We start from the raw sequence: 17,925 nt of genomic DNA on the forward strand, positions 1-17,925 counted from the left end.
TCTGTGTGTGTGTGTGTGGAAAGTAGGGAGGAGGTTCCCTGCAGCTAGGTGGCCATTTGCTTCACTCAGTGCCTCCCTGGTGTCCACTGCTGCTGCCCACACACTCATGGGTCCCCCTGTCTCCTTGTCACATTTGATCCTGAGTGTTAACTGCATCTCAGTGTAGATGTGCAGCTGCAGCCTGCAGTAGTGTTCAGGCTGTTTCAGGTACCTAGAGCCCTTCAGCTTCTAGCAGCATGGGGCACAAGATTCTCTAGAAACCAAAGTGTCCTTCAACAGTTCTCAGAGACTTGCAGGTTATAGTAACCACGAGGCTGCCATGGGCCTCTAAAGCAGCTCTGATGCAGACACCTGCTCTACAATGCAGCATCTCACAGAATGGTAGGTTTTGCAAGGGACCTCTGCAGATCTTGTCCAACTCCCCTGCCAAAGCAGGTTTGCCTATATTGGGATGCATAGGATGGCATTCAGGTAGCTTTTGAAAGTCCCCAGAGAAGGAGACTCCACTCTGGGCAGCCTGCTCCAGTGCTCTGCCACCCTTACAGGAAGGAAGTTTTTGCTGATGTTGAGGTAGAACTTCCTGTGTTCCAGTTTGTGGCTGTTGCCCCTTGTCCTGTCACTGGGCACCACTGAAATGAGACTGGCTCCTTCTTCTTGACTGCTACATTTCAGATATCATAAACACTGAGCAGATCCCTTCTCAGCCTTCTCTTCTCCAGGCTAAACAGCCCCACGTGCCTCAGTCCTTCCTCAGCAGATGTTCCATTCCCTTAATCATCCTTGTAGCCCTCCCTTGGAATCTCTCCAGTAGTTCCCAGGGACACCTCACACTAGATCAGGTTGCTCACAGCCACATCAGCCTGGGCTTCTACCACCTCCCTGGGCAACCTGTTCCAGTGTCTGACCACCCTCATGGTGAAGTATTTCTTCCCAACATCCACTCTGAATCTACCCATTTCTCTTTTTGAGCTGCAGCAGAACTCCCCATGATCCCTTTTTTGTCAGGCTGAACTTCCAGACTCTGCCTCGAAACAGGATCACTCTCCCTGAAGGACTCTGATTGTTTATATTATGGGCTTTTGTTTCTACTACTCTTTAAAGTCTGGTGCAAGTCTTTGCAGGAAGTGTGAAGAGATGCCACCTCCAGAAGCATGGAGCACCAAATGTGCGTTCTTTAAACACAACAACGAGACCAGGAAACAGCTGCAGAGAGCAGAACACAGCCAGGCTAAATGAACAGCCACCACCCTGCTATCAGCTCTTCATTAGCTGACGAAGCCAACCTAAGCCTACTCTATCCAGTTTTGAACTGCAGAGCAAGCATGAGAAGTCTAATTCAGGCAAGCTATAAATTCCACTACATGCTCATTCTTTGTCATGATCTCCAATCTGTTCCTCTGGTGAAACTTTGGAAATATTTCTTTCCCTACTATATTAAGCCCAGAAGAGGGTTAGAGATTTTTCTCTGCCCGTAATGATCCATTCCACAGCCTTATGGATCTATATAAATGTTGTATTGGCAGTCTGCAAATCCTACCTTCCAGAATGGCATCTGGTGTTTCAGAAGAAAACCAAGGTGTCTGCTCTGGCCACATCCAGTTGTCAGAGAAGCCCAGGATTTCCTCCTGCAATGCAATCTTTGACATTTTCCTGAGGCTTTAGGATTAAATATAGCCATCCTCGCCATGGAGCTGGCTCAGGCTCAGGCTTTCCATATTTAAATGTTCCAGAAAGTTATCTTCAAGTTGTAGTAAACCTATTCAGTGGCACCCACAAGGTCAACTCCGGTGCCCAGCACGCAGGAAAAATCTCACTAGGTTGTCTTATTCTGCTAAGATCAACTCTGGCTGCAGGTGCACGCTGCCCTGAAAAACCAGACTGCCTCATTCTCCATAGCCAGTACTGGCCCATGCACAGAAGGACCAGGAACTCACTGCTGCAGTGAGAGAGCACAGCACAGGGTGGAATATTTGGGCAGAGGTATGCTGCAAATTACTCCAGCACTATTCTCCAGATGCTTTTGCTTTGCAAGGATCTCCTCCAGCTGTTCATTTTGTACTCACCCACAGTGAGTCTGCAGTGTTCCCCTTTACAGTCTACATCAGAGGGGAATTTCTCCATCAGCTGCAAGGACCAGCAACTAGTCTGAATTATACTTCTGGCCTCCTGCAACTCCATTCCCATGTTCCTAATGCCATGCTGCAGATGTAGAAATGAGTCCTCTGCACTGCTGTGCTTCATGGGTTTGATTACTACCATGGCAGATGCTGGCATATGTCCGTGAGTGCAGTTACCCACCAGTATAAAGCATGTTTAAAAGAACAGTTTGGGTGAGTAGCTTTGCCTCTCATACAATGCTAGGAGTAAGGGCAAAGCAGGATGCTCCTGAGTTTGAACAACAATGTGTGAGTGTGCCACATAAGAAAAGACAGTGGGAAAATCTAGCTCAGTGGGCTAAAGGTGGAAAGAAATTAAGAAAGGTGGGAAACTATCATTTGCACAGCAAGTCTAGGCTTCAGTCCAGGCAAGACTTAGCATTTACTTCACCCCAGCACTAGATGTCTTTGCACTTCAACCAAAGGGCTTTTGTTTTCTTGCCTTAGTGGTGTATCCTCTCCTTCTGTCCCTTTGAAGCCAGCACTGGTGAGGACAACAAAGTGATCTTCCAAAGGAGCTGCCAGAATAACACTACCCGGAGTGAAGTGTGTAGCTTTTTCCTCAGGCTGGATTAATTTCAGTCTAATGGAATGTATCCCAGTTATCAAACAGCTTGTTGTGGAGGTCATCCTGTATTGCAGTCTTTAATTAACAGTCTCTAATTAATAGATATAGATATATGCCTGTAGATACATAGATTTATAATATGTTTTGGTTTACATATATACACATATATATATATATATAAAATCAGAGAACAAGAGATACCAACTGTAACAAATGCTTAGGAGGAGCAAATAAATTACCTCATAAAAATGAAAGAACCTTCTCATTGAAAGAAAAGAATCACCTCTCTGCAGATGTGTTGCCAGCAGAACCAGAGAGGTGATTCTGCCACTTTGCTCTGCTGAGACCTCACCTGGAGTACTGCAGCCAGGTCTGGAACCCTCGATAAAGCAAGGACATGGACCTGATGGAGCAGGTCCAGAGGAGGGCCATGAAAATGCTCAGGGGGTTGGAACACCGCTGCTATGAAAACAGGCTGAGGGAGCTGGGGGTGTTCAGCCTGGAGAAGAGAAGGCTCTGGGGACACCTAAGAGCAGCCTGCCAGTATCTGAAGGGGGCCCACAAGAAGGATGGAGAGAGACTGTTTGCAAAGGCTTGCAGTGACAGGACAAGGGACAATGGCTTCAATCGAGAGGAGAGCAGATTTAGATTGGATGTTAGGAACAAGTTCTGCACCATAAGGGTGGAGGAACTCTGGAACAGGCTGCCCAGGGAGATGGTTGAGGCCCCATCCCTGGAGATATTCAAGGTGAGGCTTGAGAGGGCTCTGAGCAACCTGATCTAGTTGGGGATGTCCCTGCTGACTGCAGAGGGGATGACCTTTGGAGGTCCCTTCCAACCCAGACCACTCTATGAGCATCAATTACTTGAAGTCTCAGGGGAGCTCAAAAATTGGATCATCATCAGACACAGGAGGAAGAAGCATCACAGAGAGAGGTTTCAAGGAATTAATTGCAAGCAGGAATGTTCTGATGTAAGAATGACTGCAAAGCCAAGTAATTATTTGTTAAATGTAAGGAGAAGTGTGACAGGATATGAAGCCTCCCAGCACAATGGAGCCCAAAGGAGTTTTGTTTCATTTCCAACAGCAAATGTTTGCAGAGAAAAAAATTGCTTTCCTGCTTTGCTGATCAGTTTGTATTTCAGAAAGTGCACTATGAAAATGGCATCCTGTGAAGAACAAACCACAGAGGAGACTTTCAGATGCAGGAGGATTTCTGAGTGTAGGAGATTTAGAAACCATTGAAAAATGGGAGGGGGAAGAAAGTGAAGGCATATTGCATAGGTATGTGAAAATACACTTAGTGAAGATAAGCTCCAAGTCCATCATAAGTCAATCCAAATCATTCATAACCCATAACCTTCTTTGGTCAAGCTTCAGTGAGAGTTACATCCAAGAGGGCAGGGGAATGATCTGTATCTGTAAGCACTTTTCCCTTTGTGCTTGTGACTGTGTCCATCTCACAGCCTGGAGAAAAGAGAGCTTAGGGGAGCCCTCATAACCATGCACGAGTACATAAAAAGGGCAGCGATCATGAGGAGGGAGACTCCCTTTTTACAACGAGCCCCCTGGCAAAGACAAGGCGTCATGGGCACACGTTGCTGCTGGGGAGATTCAGACTGGATACCAGAACATTGTTTTTCACCATTTGAGCTATTAGACACTGGGATAAGCTCCCAAAGGAGGTGGTGGATTCCCCTACATCAGACACTTTCAAGGCTCAGCTTGACAGGGTGCTGGTCCATCTCATTTCAACTCTATTCTTACCCTGAAAGGTTGGACTAGATGACCCTTGAGATCCCTTCAAAACTGATATTCTGTGAATCCATGAATCTCCTCCAGTCTGTCTTCTACTTTTGCTAATGATTCAAATGTTTGCCCCCAAATGGTTCTAGAATGACTATTTCCCATTAGTGGCATGTTTACAGCTTGTAACTAACCATGAGATAACTGATGTTTAAGTACAAATTCCTACAGAGCAAGGCAGGTCCCACACACTGCACCATCCTCATTACCTACCAAACACCTTACAGAGAGGTCATGAGGCACTTCTGCTCCTCAGAGTTTCAGTGCTGGGAACAAATGGTGGCTCCCTAGGAAGGAGGTACAACCTGCACATGGGATGTGCACTACTGCAGTTTGAGATCCCTTGCAGTAACCCCATGCATCTATTTGCCAAATTATAGCCCACAGAATAAAGATCTAAGTCAAGGTATGCTAGTTTCTATATGCCCACCAGAGTGCTTGGTGACTGAATGTGTTCTCTTTTATGACATGAAGTGCTTTCACAGAAGAGGAAAAGCAGCCTCCCTCCTGGAATTACTGCAATTATTGTGATGTGGGCATATGCTTCTGAAAGACTTTTCTTCACTTTTTTCTGGATCTTTGGAGAGAAATGCTAGAACTCCCAATCCTAACTCATCAGAAGTACAATTTTATGATGCAGCCTTAGCTGTTTCTTTGCTGATGCTTTGCTGTCATGCAGGCTGAATGATGCTTCCTAACCCCAAAGGCCTTAAAATGCAAATACTTATGACAGACAACATTTGAAAGGCACCTTTCTTCAGATCACAAGGTAGAGGAAACAGGAGAGCTGGACCTAGAAGCCTGTAGGGCCAGATAGAATCACAGAACTGTCAGGGCTGGAAGGGACCTCAAGAATCATCCAGTTCCAACCCCCCTGCCATGGGCAGGGACACAGTATCACAGTATCAGTATCACAGTATAGCTAAGGTTGGAAGACACCTCACACTACAGCAGGTTGCTCACAGCCACATTCAGCCTGGCCTTAAAAACCTCCAGGCAGGAGGCTTCCACCACCTCCCTGGGCAACCTGTGCCAGTCTCTCACCACCCTCCTGGGGAACAACTTCTTCCTAACATCCAATCTGAATCTCCCCACTTCTAGTTTTGCTCCATTTCCCCCAGTCCTATCACTCCCTGACACCTTAAAAAGTCCCTCAGCAGCTTTCCTGTAGGCCCCCTTCAGATACGGGAAAGCCACAACAGAGTCTCCTTGGAGCCTTCTCCAGACTGAGCAGCCCCAACTCTCTCAATCTATCCACATCCAGAGACTTGCTTGGCTGTAACATACTATGAAGTTTTCAGAGGGTGAGCTTCTGTTTCCTACAGCCATGCCACTCTGTTACCTACTCTCCTGCACAAACAGGCTTCAGTTTTTCTCAGCATGCCTTCTTGCAACAAACTTCCAAGTGGAACAGAGGAGCTTTCTATTAAGAAACACGGATTTTGCAATAGGCTTCACCACTGCACATTTCCCCCATATGGCAGGCAATTGCTTAGTGATAAAATCTTTTTTCCAACATAATAAGGGGTAGAAAAGATAAATATTAATGTAGCATGACATTCCTGTGTCTCAAGAGGCATCATTAGTTTTTAAATTCACTGTTCAAATGGACCCTTGGTGTTTCATACAGGTTGCCACAGTGATGCCACATCAAAACCTGAACAGGTGGTGACTGCAGACAAGTGAATTACAGAAGAAAATTATAGCAGCAGCTGAGAGAGTGATGGAGGGCTTGAAACACCCTAGGAAGCTGGTAGATGTACTGCTGAGAGACACTAATGTTGAAAACAAGTCCCTAATTTCCCCTCAGTATGAGAAGCTGGGCTGTAGTCTTTCTTCTTTTAGACTATACTGCATCCTAAAGAGATGATGGTGCTCATCTGCAGTACTGTGTCCTGTTCTGGGCTCTCCTGGAACTACTGGAGGGAGTCCAGCTTAGGGCTACAAGGATGATCAAGGGAACAAAACATCTGTCCTATGAGGAAAGGCTGAGAAAGTTGGGTTTGTTCAGCCTGGGGAACAGAAGGCTCTGGGAACACCTCAGAGCAGCCTTCCAGTATTTGATGAGGTCTACAGAAGAGCTGGAAGGGGACCTTTTACAAAGGAATGGAGTGACAGGACAAGGGGCAATGGCTTCAAACAGGACAAATCTCCATTTGGATTAAACATTAGGAACAAATTCTTCACTGTGAGAATGGTGAGGCACTGGAACAGGTTCCCCAGAGAGGTTGTGGAGGCTCCAATCCTGGAAGTGTTCAAAGCCAGTTTGGATGGGGCTTTGAGCAACCTGGTCTGGTAGGAGGTTTCTCTGCCCATGGCAGGGGGTTGGAACTGGATGGTCTTTAAGGTCTCTTCCAACCCAAACCATTCTGTGATTCTGTGAGGTAAGAGCCTGATGGTGCTCCAGCATTTCCATGATGCTGTGTGCAGCAGCCCTTCAGGCTCTGCTGCACAGCACTGCCTCACAAGGGGAAGTGTAAAGGCAAGTTTAGGAGTGTCAGAAGCTGAAGACCCAACTAAAAATGCACACAGAATCACAGAACACCTAGGGCAGGCCACACAGAACACACCCAGGCAGGTTTTGAAAGGCTCTAGAGAAGGAGACTCCAAATCTCTCTGGGCAGTCCAGTCCAGTGTCCTACCACCCTCACAGGAAAGCATACCCACCCTTCAGATTTTTGTAAGCACTGGTCAGATCCCCTCTCACTCTTCCCCAGGCTAAACAGCCCCAGGTCTCTCAGCCATCCCTCATCAGACAGATGTTCCAGTGCCTTCAGCATCCTCACAGCTCTCCCTTGGACTCTCCCCAGCCCTCCCCAGACTCTCTCTCTGGGAAGCCCAGCCTGGACATAATACTCCAGATAAAGCCTCAGTAGGGGAGAGCAGAGGGGGAGGAGAACCTCCCTGGACCTGCTGCACCCATGTTCTTTGCTAACTGGTTTGCATCTTGGCTGCTCTACCAGTCCACTTGCACTCCCCATGGACTCAAGAATGTCACTGCTTTAGTCACACTTCTGCAAAAAAACCCACAAAGCAAACCAACAAACAAAAGCAGCAACAGAACCCCCACCAAAACACACACAAGGAAGTCTCAACCAGATAAGCTTTTTATGACATCTGGGAATTTAGTGGCAATTCCATTTAGTGCTGCTCAGCACATAATGTGAACATGAGGAAACATTTTTTCCCTGTGAGGGTGACAGAACACTGGAACAGGCTGCCCAGGGGGGTTGTGGAGTCTCCCTCTCTGGAGGTATTCAAAACCTGCCTGGATGTGTTGCTGTGTGATCTGCTCTGGCAGGGGGTTTGGACTGGATGAGTTTTTGAGGTCCCTTCCAGCCCCTATTCTGTGAACATTCTGTGGTTCTGTGAAAAGTCAACATAAATTCCAGCTCTTGCTCAGCACGGGGATGGCATTTTCCCTGTGTTGTGGTGTAGCAAAATCAAGTCTTGATCATGCTGTAAGCTGAGACCGCAAGTGCCTTACACATCACTATCACTCTGTCCCCCAGCCTGCACTGACAGTGAGGACTTTTCTGATCCAGGTGCAGGACCCTACCCTTGTTCTTAATGAAACTCATGAGGTTCACCTGGGCCTGGAGTATCCAAGCAGCATGGGGTGGATCTTCTTTTGACTTAACAAAAACCTGTGCAGTGCAGGAAGTCAGGCAGAATTACAACAGCTGCATCAGAATGTGAACACAAATCACATTTCCAGATTGTGCTCATGCTAAGAAACACCCCAATAGCCAGTCTTAAACTGAAACCATGCATTAGCCCTGGCTGTTGCAAACAGGAGAGAGCTCAGAGAAGCTCAGTTTCAATGGTTTTGCTGTCCAGTGTGAAAAGAAAACTTCTATTTGCCTCTAGATTTTAAAATATTCCCATTATGTGTCTGCAATAACCAAAATCATAGAATGGTCCAGGCTGGAGGGGATCTCCAAAGCTCATCCAGTCCAACCCCTTCTGCAGTCAGCAGGGACATCCCCAACTAGATCAGGTTGCCCAGAGCCCTGCTGAGCCTCACTTTGAATATCTCCAGGGATGGGGCCTCAACCATCTCCCCAGGCAACCTGTTCCAGAGTTCCACCACCCTCATGGTGCAGAACTTGTTCCTAATGTCCAATCTAAATCTGCTCTTCTCTAGTTTGAAGCCATTGTCCCTTGTCCTGTCACTCCAGGCCTTTGTAAACAGTCTATCTTCATCCTTCTTGTAGGCCCCCTTCAGATACTGGCAGGCTGCTCTTAGGTCTCCCCAGAGCCTTCTCTCCTCCAGGCTGAACAGCCCCAGCCTGTCCTCATAGCAGAGGTGCTCCAGCCCCCTTCTTGCAGTACTAGAAATTACTAACTCAGAGCCACCTGGTAGGAGCATTTGCTCACTCAGCAAACGTGGGATAGTTGTACCTATTACCAGAACAATGCCTACACAAGGAGGTTTGTCTGTGAAAAAAACCACTGGAGGGCATGATAAAAAACGAGGAAGGGTGGCAGGACTAATGGAAATGAACTGCTACACTGCACTTTTGTTTCCCAGCCCAGGGGAGACTGGAGAAATGGACTCTAAAAAATTGTGCACAGCAGTTTATTCTTGCATGTCACAGAATGGTAGGGGCTGGAAGGGACCTCAAAAGCTCATCCAGTCCACAGCCCTGCCAGAGCAGCATCACCCATACTGATAGCAATCAAACCTGCACTTGTACAACAAGGAGCATCGATGATCTCTCCATTCATCAGTCACTCTGACCCAAAAAGGTATCTTTTGGGTGGGTGAAGCCAGCAATTTGGGTTCCTCACAAGAAGGAACAGAAGCTGATGGAGCTTGCTTGGGGCACAGCACTGGTTCACAGGTCCTAGGCTGATTCTGCTGTGGATGACTCCAGAGGTAAGCCCTTGCCATGGACCCCAGATGTGACTGTAGGTCACCTTGCAGGGATGGAGTGCTGGGGGCAGGGCAGCAGCCTTGCTCTGCTTGAGTGCTGTGGGACAATGCCAGGGTGGCAAAGGCACTATCCCCTCCTGTGGTCTCCTTAGCTCCCTGCTCATCCCCTTACTGCCTTTATATGAGTCATATCCAGAGCTTCAGCTTCCTCCTCCCAACAAAGGCAGGCTGTTGCAAAGTGGAGCAGGTTCTTTTGATTTTATTTCTTTCTTTTTCCCCCCACAGGATGAGTCAAGAACAGGGAGATTTGGTCTGAGGGTGCTCTTCAGCCTATTTATCACCAGTGCCCCAGAATCATTAAAGAACAATGTTCCAAAGAGTAAATACCAGCTTTTGTACTGACAGATTAATTGTTATGTGTCACATCCTAGTGCCAAGTGTAGAGAAGAGAAACACAGACTCCTTGGAGGTGCACAATGGAAATACACAAGGCAATAAGGATGCTCCCTGCTGGGAATAAGAAACCCTTTCATAAAGGGATGCAGTGCTGGATGCCCAGGAGCTCCTTCCTAATAGTTTCAAAATGCAGCTGGTAGTGCTGAGCAACCTGCCCTAATCCAGTGGGCAGCCCTGCCTGGAGCAGGAGGTGAGACCTCCATGGCCACATCCTGATAGACCCTCAGTACACCTGGGAGAGGACATGTTCCTTCACCCCTTGCTAAGTAGGATGCTAAGCAGTCACCTCTTACAAGCCAAGCTCAAGGTGATGACATGTGGCAGTTACAGCTCCCCTCCCCACCCAAGCTCAGGACCTCAAGGTGAGGCTTGCAAGGAACTGATCTCTATCAGCCTTTTGTCCCCAGTGCCCCTTGGTCTACTGTTCTTCTGTTGTCTTGGAGAAACCTGCCCTCCACCAACAGAGCCATTGACAACAGCCAAACCAACAGGGGTATGAAGGGAGTTATGGAGAGGGGCTCACTCACTCTTGCTCCACAGAAGGAGCCTTTGCAGCTCAGAACTTCTCCTGAGAGCTAAGGAAACCCACAGTCCCCAATGCTTGGTGACTTGGTACATCTACACCCTGGCTAGCTGGAGGGAGATTTTCCCTTCCCGAGTTGTGTGCACATTTTGTTCATCTCTCCAACCAGTCGAACAGTTTCATTAGTCATGCAATAGCATTCTCCCAACTGACACCCAAACCTGTAATTTTATTGTGGTGGAAGGAGAGCAGATTTACATTGCAATAAATCAGAGGCTGTTAGTCACCTGTTTTGTCTGTCTCCTTCAAGACACGTGAGAGGAGAACGCAGCATTCTGCAAGTCGTACAGCAACACTGTACATGTTCAGTCTGACACCTCAGTACCTTTTCATCCCTCCTCCCTCCCCAGCTGGCATGTCAGGGGCTGGAGCTGCTGTTGATGTGGCAGTGATTTAAAGCTGCAGCTGCTCCCTTCTGGTGCTGTTTGCTCATTCATTAGATGTACAGGTTCCAGCTACACTTGCTGGGCGCAGTGCTGGGTGGGATAATGGGTAACAAAGCTCAGCCTCCCCCTACAGTATTCATGTTGTTGAATGCAGTAGAGATTGGTTTGCTATATGCTCCTCTTTCCCCACTCCTGTTCCTCTTCCTCCCACATAGTCCCCAGGTTCCCAATGATCTGGGTGCCAGCAGGGCTTGAGTGTCCAGTCACTCCCAAGGAACAGAAACTAACACTGCAGCAGTTAGATCTGGGCAGGAATGCAGAGCTCACCTAACCTGAAAGCAGGCTGTGGAGAGCTGGGTGTGGGTCTCTTCTCCCAAGTCACAAATGAAGGTCAAGAGGAAAGGGTATCAAGTTGCATCTGGGGAGGTTGAGGTTGGACATTAGGAAAAGCTTCTCTACTGGAAGGGTTCTCACAGACTGGAAAGGGCTGCCCAGGGAAGTGGCTCAATCACCATCCCTGGGTGTGTTTAGAAGCCATCTTGATACAGTGCTCAAGAATGTGGTGGAGTAGTAGAGTTAGACTTCATGATCTTAAAGGCCTGTTCCAACCAGAGGGATCATGTGCTTGTGTCTGCTCAGAGCTTACCACCCTGGGGGTTAACCTCCTTCCCTCTTTGTTTGCAGAAAAGGAAAAAGAAATCAAATAAGAGGGAGAAGCTGATTCTGCAGGGGAAGCCTTCAATACAATTTGTCACACCCCAGACTGCTCAGACTACTACAATATCATCCATTCCCTCTGCTCCTGCTACACTTCCTTGTGGCATTTCTATTTTCTCATTAAATCCAGGCCCAATAACCCCATTTTTCACACACATTTTAACAGGTTAGAGGTCTGCTAGTTTCATCCCAAGCCACTCATCATGTCTCTCTTTCCAATCATAAAATCCAATTTGTTCTGGTATCTTAGAACTAAATGGAGTTTAAAGGTTTTACTTCCCAGGCACATAGCAGATCAGGGTTTGCCTGGCTTGGTCAAGAGTAAATACAGTTTGCATTTTCTGCTGCTCTGCCCTTTCTCTGGCAAAATGAAAGTCAGCTATTTTAAATTCAAAGCCATACTGCAGGTCACAAACACAAGGGTTTTCCCCCCAGTTCTCTATGGCAAGATATATTTACAGAGGTAGGAAAGTCCTCTGTGCAGCAGTTTGTGTTCTCCAGGGAGCAGTGCTTGCAAGTCTGTGTAAGCCTGTGGTCCACACTGGAATGAGAATGGGACAGGTTTGAGGGTTCCCCCCCAACCCCCAGAGTTACTCACACACTACTGTGCTGGGCATGCACATTCATCTTGCAGACAGAATGGGTGGGATCAGGCTGTGTGCCCATCTGGACACGCTTGTAAGTGTCACTTCAGCAACCTGATGTGGTTGAAGAGCTCTCTGCTCACTACAGGGGTTTGGACTAGATGACCTTTAAAGGTCCCTTCCAGCACAAAGCCATCTGTGATTCTATGAACCAAGGGCCACTGGATACTGTGAAGCAGAGTGCAAGGGGTTGGCTATGGAGTCAAATCCTACACAGATGTCTGCTCTTCTGCTTGATCCAAACACTGAAGTCAGGGTCAATGGTTTGTTTGGGAGCAAGATCCCCTAAAGGTTTGTACTCCAGCTCTTTATCTAGCCAAGAGGAAAGCTTGTTAAACAGTGCAATACAAGTGCCAAAAGTCATTGCCAACAGAGAGCTTGTGGTCACTTGCCTGTGACAGCTATTGTGAGTTTTAAAACCCTCACCTCTTGCATCCATGAAGAAATCCAGGCCTTATTCAGACTTTGGATATTTGCTCATTCCGCCTGCTCAGACACTGGGGAAAGTCCTGCACATGGTGATTCTTTGGAAGTATTTACAGTTCTTTTGAACTCAATGTCCACAGTAGTTCCCTGACAACAAACTGCTCCTGGTTGCTGATTTCCCCCTGAATTCACTTAGTTTTACCTGCTTTTGTTACCTGATGGTCTAGTGACTACAAACCGTACCTGGAAGGAACAAGCTCCTCAGCAGCTCTGCTCCTAGAAAGGGAGAAAAGTTACTACTGCCCTTTAACTGTTGCAGCACTAAGCCTACACACTTCACACACGATGCTGGGAGAGCAGAGAGGGAAAGTGGGATGTTGGGAGTTATCATGTGCTGTCTGGCCAGGTGCATGGTGAAAGGAACAGTTCCAATGCCAGTTGGGGAGGTTTAATCCCTTAAAAATACATTCAAGGAGCTGTAATCTGCACTTGCCTTTTGTTTGCCAGCAGCTCTGTGATTTGAATGGCTTTATGAGTCTCCATCCATGGCAGGGGGGTTGGAAGTGGACACTGTGCAGTTAAAATTACTTCAGTTTCAGATCCTAAGTGCCCTAAATAAAACACTGACAATTTAGAGCATCACTTGGAGGGGTGCTGCCTCAGTTAATCTGTAATTTGGGCTACAGTGAGGAGACATTTTCAGCTGTGGTGTATGAAGAGGTCTGTCAGTGTCAAACTCTTGCTGTGCTCAGTGAACAAGGAGCAGATGAAGAGCTTGTGCAGAGGGCTGGCTGTTGAGTCCCTCCTTTAGCCCCTTCATGCCCACTCCCTGGGACTCCACTGACTGTTCCCAGCACTTCTTCACATTTCCTGCTCTCCAAACACTTCTCATTCATCTTCAAACTTAATGAAATGACATCAATGGACTAAACTGTTCTCCAGAAGAATGATTACTGTAATGTAAGTCATTTCTTCAGAAAACAAACCTTTTTGGGTCGTTTTGAGATACACACTCATAGCTTCCTATCAGGAGTGAGAAGGTTAATGTATGCTCAGGCAGCAGCAATTCAGGCAGTGACTGGTTAACTAACACACATAACTAGCAGAGAATACTTGCAGTAACTGAAGAGTTCATTTTGTGACAGTCCTCCAGCAACTTCTTGGCAAATTCAGAATAATTAGAGCCACCTATCTAAGAGCTGGTAAGAAAGGGAAAATAACTTCTGAAGGGGCTATTGAAGAAATAAATTTAGCAATATTGTGGGAAATGGACTGAATAAATTAAAGAGATGCTCTGAGAAATCTGACCACATTAGAAACAGCAACTGCATGTACTCCACAGGTTCATTAAAATGGATTGTATATTCAAGAGCTGTATACACCACCCAAGATTAGCAATGCAAAGGGAAGAGCTCCCTTTGAATGTACTTACTCCTGAAGGAGATGTTTTCCTCCTTTCGCCACGCACATTCTGTTCCCCTCTGCAGGAAGCAGCAGGCAAGCAGCTAAAGAGTAAAAAGAACAGAAGAAATCAGAACAAATCATACAGGAGCATCACTTTCTGCTTGTTCCTGCTCGACCATGCTCGCTCCTCTCTCCTGTGCCATGACTTCCAGCACAGGCACTTTTCTCTTCATGTCTTGGTGCTCTATTTTCCTTCCTCTCCGCATCACTGGAAGCCTCTGCTACTTCTGGTTGTTCCCAGTGCCCCACAAGAACATCTCTCATGTCCTTCCCACTGGGTCAGCAATACCCATCTCTATCAAAAATTAGGAGATGGGGCAAGCATGGTTCTGTGGGATGTCTAGAAAGCCTTGGCAAATGGTCCAAGGAGAGAGTCTGACATCATGGGCCACCTATTCATCTCACTGCTCTGAGCACCCGTGGCATGTCACAGGTAAAGTTTTCACTGACACAGCCTTAAATTCCAGTCTGGCCACCAGTGCATCTGGGGGGCTGGATGTTCAGTGAGGACTGCAGGCATGCTGCAGCATCAAAACTATTCCCTCTACTAACTTGTGAAATTAGGTGCTCAGAGTAGGCTTTATTAAAGACACCTCATTAAGGGACACATACTGAAAAGGAAGCATTACTAAAGCACAGGATTAAAGTGAGGGTTATTCAACCCTGGGTTTGGTAACCTTCTGCTGAATGCTGCTCAGGGCTGTCAGCAGACACTGGCTCAAACTGACACCAGCAGTTTCCCTATTCCAAGCAAGTCAGGCATGTGCAGAACAGAGAGCTGCTGATTTTTTTATGTACCTGTGTGCATATGACCTGAGTTCCTCCGAAACTAACTTCAAGGCATAACTAACCCCATGGAAAAAGAAAGAGTTAGGTCAGCAGGTGAATGCAAGACTCTTCCAGAACAAAACAGAGTTGAGACAGCCAGTGTGGCTTTACAAAGGGCAAGTCCTGCTTGACCAAACTAGTTGTCTTCTAGAATGGAGTGAGTGCATCAGTGCCCAAGGGAAAGCCTTGAATCTGGACTTCTGTGAGGACTCTGACAGTCCCCCCCATAAGATCCTTCTCTCTAAACTGGAGACACATGGACTCAATGAGCAAACTATTTGGTAGACAAGGAACTGGCTGGATGGTTGTATCCAGACAGCTCAATGTCCAAATGGAGACTGGTGACAAGTGGTGTCCCTCAGGGGTCCAGACCAGGCCCAGTGCTGATATCTTCACAGTGGGATCAAGTGCATCCTTGGCAAGTTTGCAGATGATGCCAAATGAGTGGGATGCCATCCAGAGGGACCTGGACAAGCTGGAGAACGGGGCCTTTGTGAACCTCATGAGGTTCACCAAGGCCAAGTGCAATGTCCTGCACCTGGTTTAGCTCAACATCTGGTATCAACATGGGATAGGAGACAACAGGATTGAAAGCAGCCCTGCCAAAGAGGGCTTGGTGTACTGGTGGATGAGAAGCTGAACATGAGCCACCGATGTGCTCACTCTCACAGCCCAGAAGGCCAACTGTATTCTGGACTAAATTGAAAGAGGTGTGGCCAGCAGGTCAGGAGAGCTGATTCTGGCCCTCTGCTCTAAGCAGGCTTTCTTATTGATTATTATTTATTAGACTTTCTTATTGAAGTTCAACAAGGATCAATATAGAGTTCTGCACCTGGGGAGGAATAGCACCAGGCAGCAGTACAGATGAGGGCTTGACACTTTGCAAAGCAGCTCCATGCAGAAGGACCCTGTTGTCCACCAGGACTACAAGCTGTCCATGAGCCAGCAATGCATCCTTGTGGCATAAAAAAGGCCAATGGCATCATAGGGTACATTAAGAAGAGTGTAACCAGTAGGTCAAGGGAAGTCCTTCCCATCTACTCTGCCCTAGTGAGAGCACATTTGGACTACTGTATCCAGTTCTGGGTTCCCCAGATCAAGAGAAACAAGGAACTACTGGAGAGAGTCCAAGGGAGGGCTACAAGGATGATTAAAGGAAGGGAACATCAGCCTGCTGAGGAAAGACTGAGACAGCTGGGGCTGTTTAGCCTGGAGAAGAGAAGCTGAGAAGGGATCTGATCAATGTTTATAGTATCTGAAGTGTAGCTGTCAAGAAGGGGCCAGTCTCGTTTCAGCAGTGCCCAGTGACAGGACAAGGGACAACAGACAAACTGGAACACAGGAAGTTCCAGCACATGGGAAAAAACTTCTTTCATATGAGGATGCTGGAGCAGTGGAGCAGGCTGCCCAGAGAGGCTGTGAAATCTCTCTGGAGACTTCCAAAAATCTTCCAGGATGCATTCCTATGTGGCCTGAGGTGCTCCTGCTGTGGCAGTGGGGTTGAACTCAATGATTTTCAGAGGTCTCTTCCAACCCCCACCATTCTGATTCTGTGATTTTTAAACTTCAGGCAGATCAGCTCTGGAGGCAACTGCCCCCTAATTTGAACCTTCTCTGCCTGTACAAGCCTCAGGGAGCTGCAGAACCCAGAGAAAGCATAACACTGATGCTGATGAGGTGCACATTCCATGATTAGTATTCTCTGGGGTTTAAAGATGATGTTTTGAGAAGGAGATATGTCAGAGGACTGAAGTTGTGCTCTGTGTTTTCATAGCCTCCCTCAGGTTTACAGGTAGGGACATTTTCCCCTTCTAGAAAAGCCCAGGCTTCATCTATTCAACAAGCAGCAAACAGTGCCCACTGAAGAGCAGGACAGTGAGCTTAGTGCTAGAATATTGACCATAATGTGTTAGCCATCCATTTCCAGTGAAACCAGAAGCAAGGTCAATGTATTTATAACTCTGCCCATTTTGCTGCAAGCTCAAAAATGCATCTGAATTTGATGAGCTTTGCTGGCTATGTACCTTGGAGTGAAAGCAGCTTTCACTCCCCAGCATTATTTATAGCACAGTCACAGTAAATAGCGACTGTGAGTAGGATGGGAAAGGAAGAAAAACAACATCACTGAAATATGGCTCCACTAACTCCAGGAACAGGTTGGTTGCTCTCCTTGCTCTCCCACTGGCAGAGAATCCTTGCTTGGCTTCTGTCCTCTTCCATCACATTCTCCTGCTTCACTTGAAACCTTTTGCCAGTTTGTTAGCAACCAGTAACTACTTTTGGATGCCTTCTTCTCACATTTCTGTGCAGTGACCACCTGTCACAGCACAAATAAAAGCCTCCTAATTCCCCAAACATTCTCATTAAGATTCTCAGGGGTCATTGAGCTGTGTGAGACAAGTTGTATCCACTTCTCAAACAACAACAAGATGGGAAAGTTTTAGCTTGAGTTAGTTGCCTTCAACTTCTCAGCCCAAAGAATCCTCTTCCAGGTTTCCTTTGTGATAACAGAAGAAACCACCCAGGAAAGCAGGAGGGAGACATTGATACAGGAAGCCAAAGTAGAGATTTGAAAGGGAAACTGAATTCTGAGGCTAGGCATAGCCACAGATTCTCATCATCAGCTCCCTGACCTGCTTGCTCCAAGCAAGCCATTCTGTTAATGCTGACATGAGCAAAGAATAACGTCCCCAGCTAACAGAGATATTGTACACCGATTGTTATCTCACTTCTGCAGGTCTAGTTCAGCCTAATGCATTACCTCTAATGGCAAGAGCAGCAGGAATAACTTTAAAAGCACCTCAGATGACATTAAGATCCATATTTATTGCAATGGTAAAATACAAGTTAAAATTAGCCTGCTCTGCACAAGTTTTAAGCAAACTGGACTGCTTTCAATAACCAAATTATCCAAAGGCAGGCAGAGGCTTTGCAGGAAACCAGGGTGGCTGCAAACCTTTCCCAGGAGCAGCAGGGGATTTGGAGAACCCAAGGAGGAAATGTTTTCACAC

General features: G+C 47.0%; 1 long non-coding RNA gene across 1 annotated transcript in view; it reads right to left on the minus strand.

Moving 5' to 3' along the window:
• Nucleotides 1–17,925, minus strand: part of LOC137448802 (uncharacterized) — a 92,083-nt gene that overhangs the window by 12,703 nt on the left and 61,455 nt on the right. The window contains exon 2 of the long non-coding RNA XR_010989219.1: nt 14,055–14,127. This is a non-coding gene — a long non-coding RNA (uncharacterized lncRNA). The remainder of the gene's footprint in view (nt 1–14,054; nt 14,128–17,925) is intronic.

Source organism: Melanerpes formicivorus, unplaced genomic scaffold (assembly GCF_026170545.1).
Source record: "Melanerpes formicivorus ecotype bairdi unplaced genomic scaffold, bMelFor1.0.p_v2 SCAF_26, whole genome shotgun sequence".
Classification (NCBI taxonomy): Eukaryota; Metazoa; Chordata; class Aves; order Piciformes; family Picidae; genus Melanerpes; species Melanerpes formicivorus.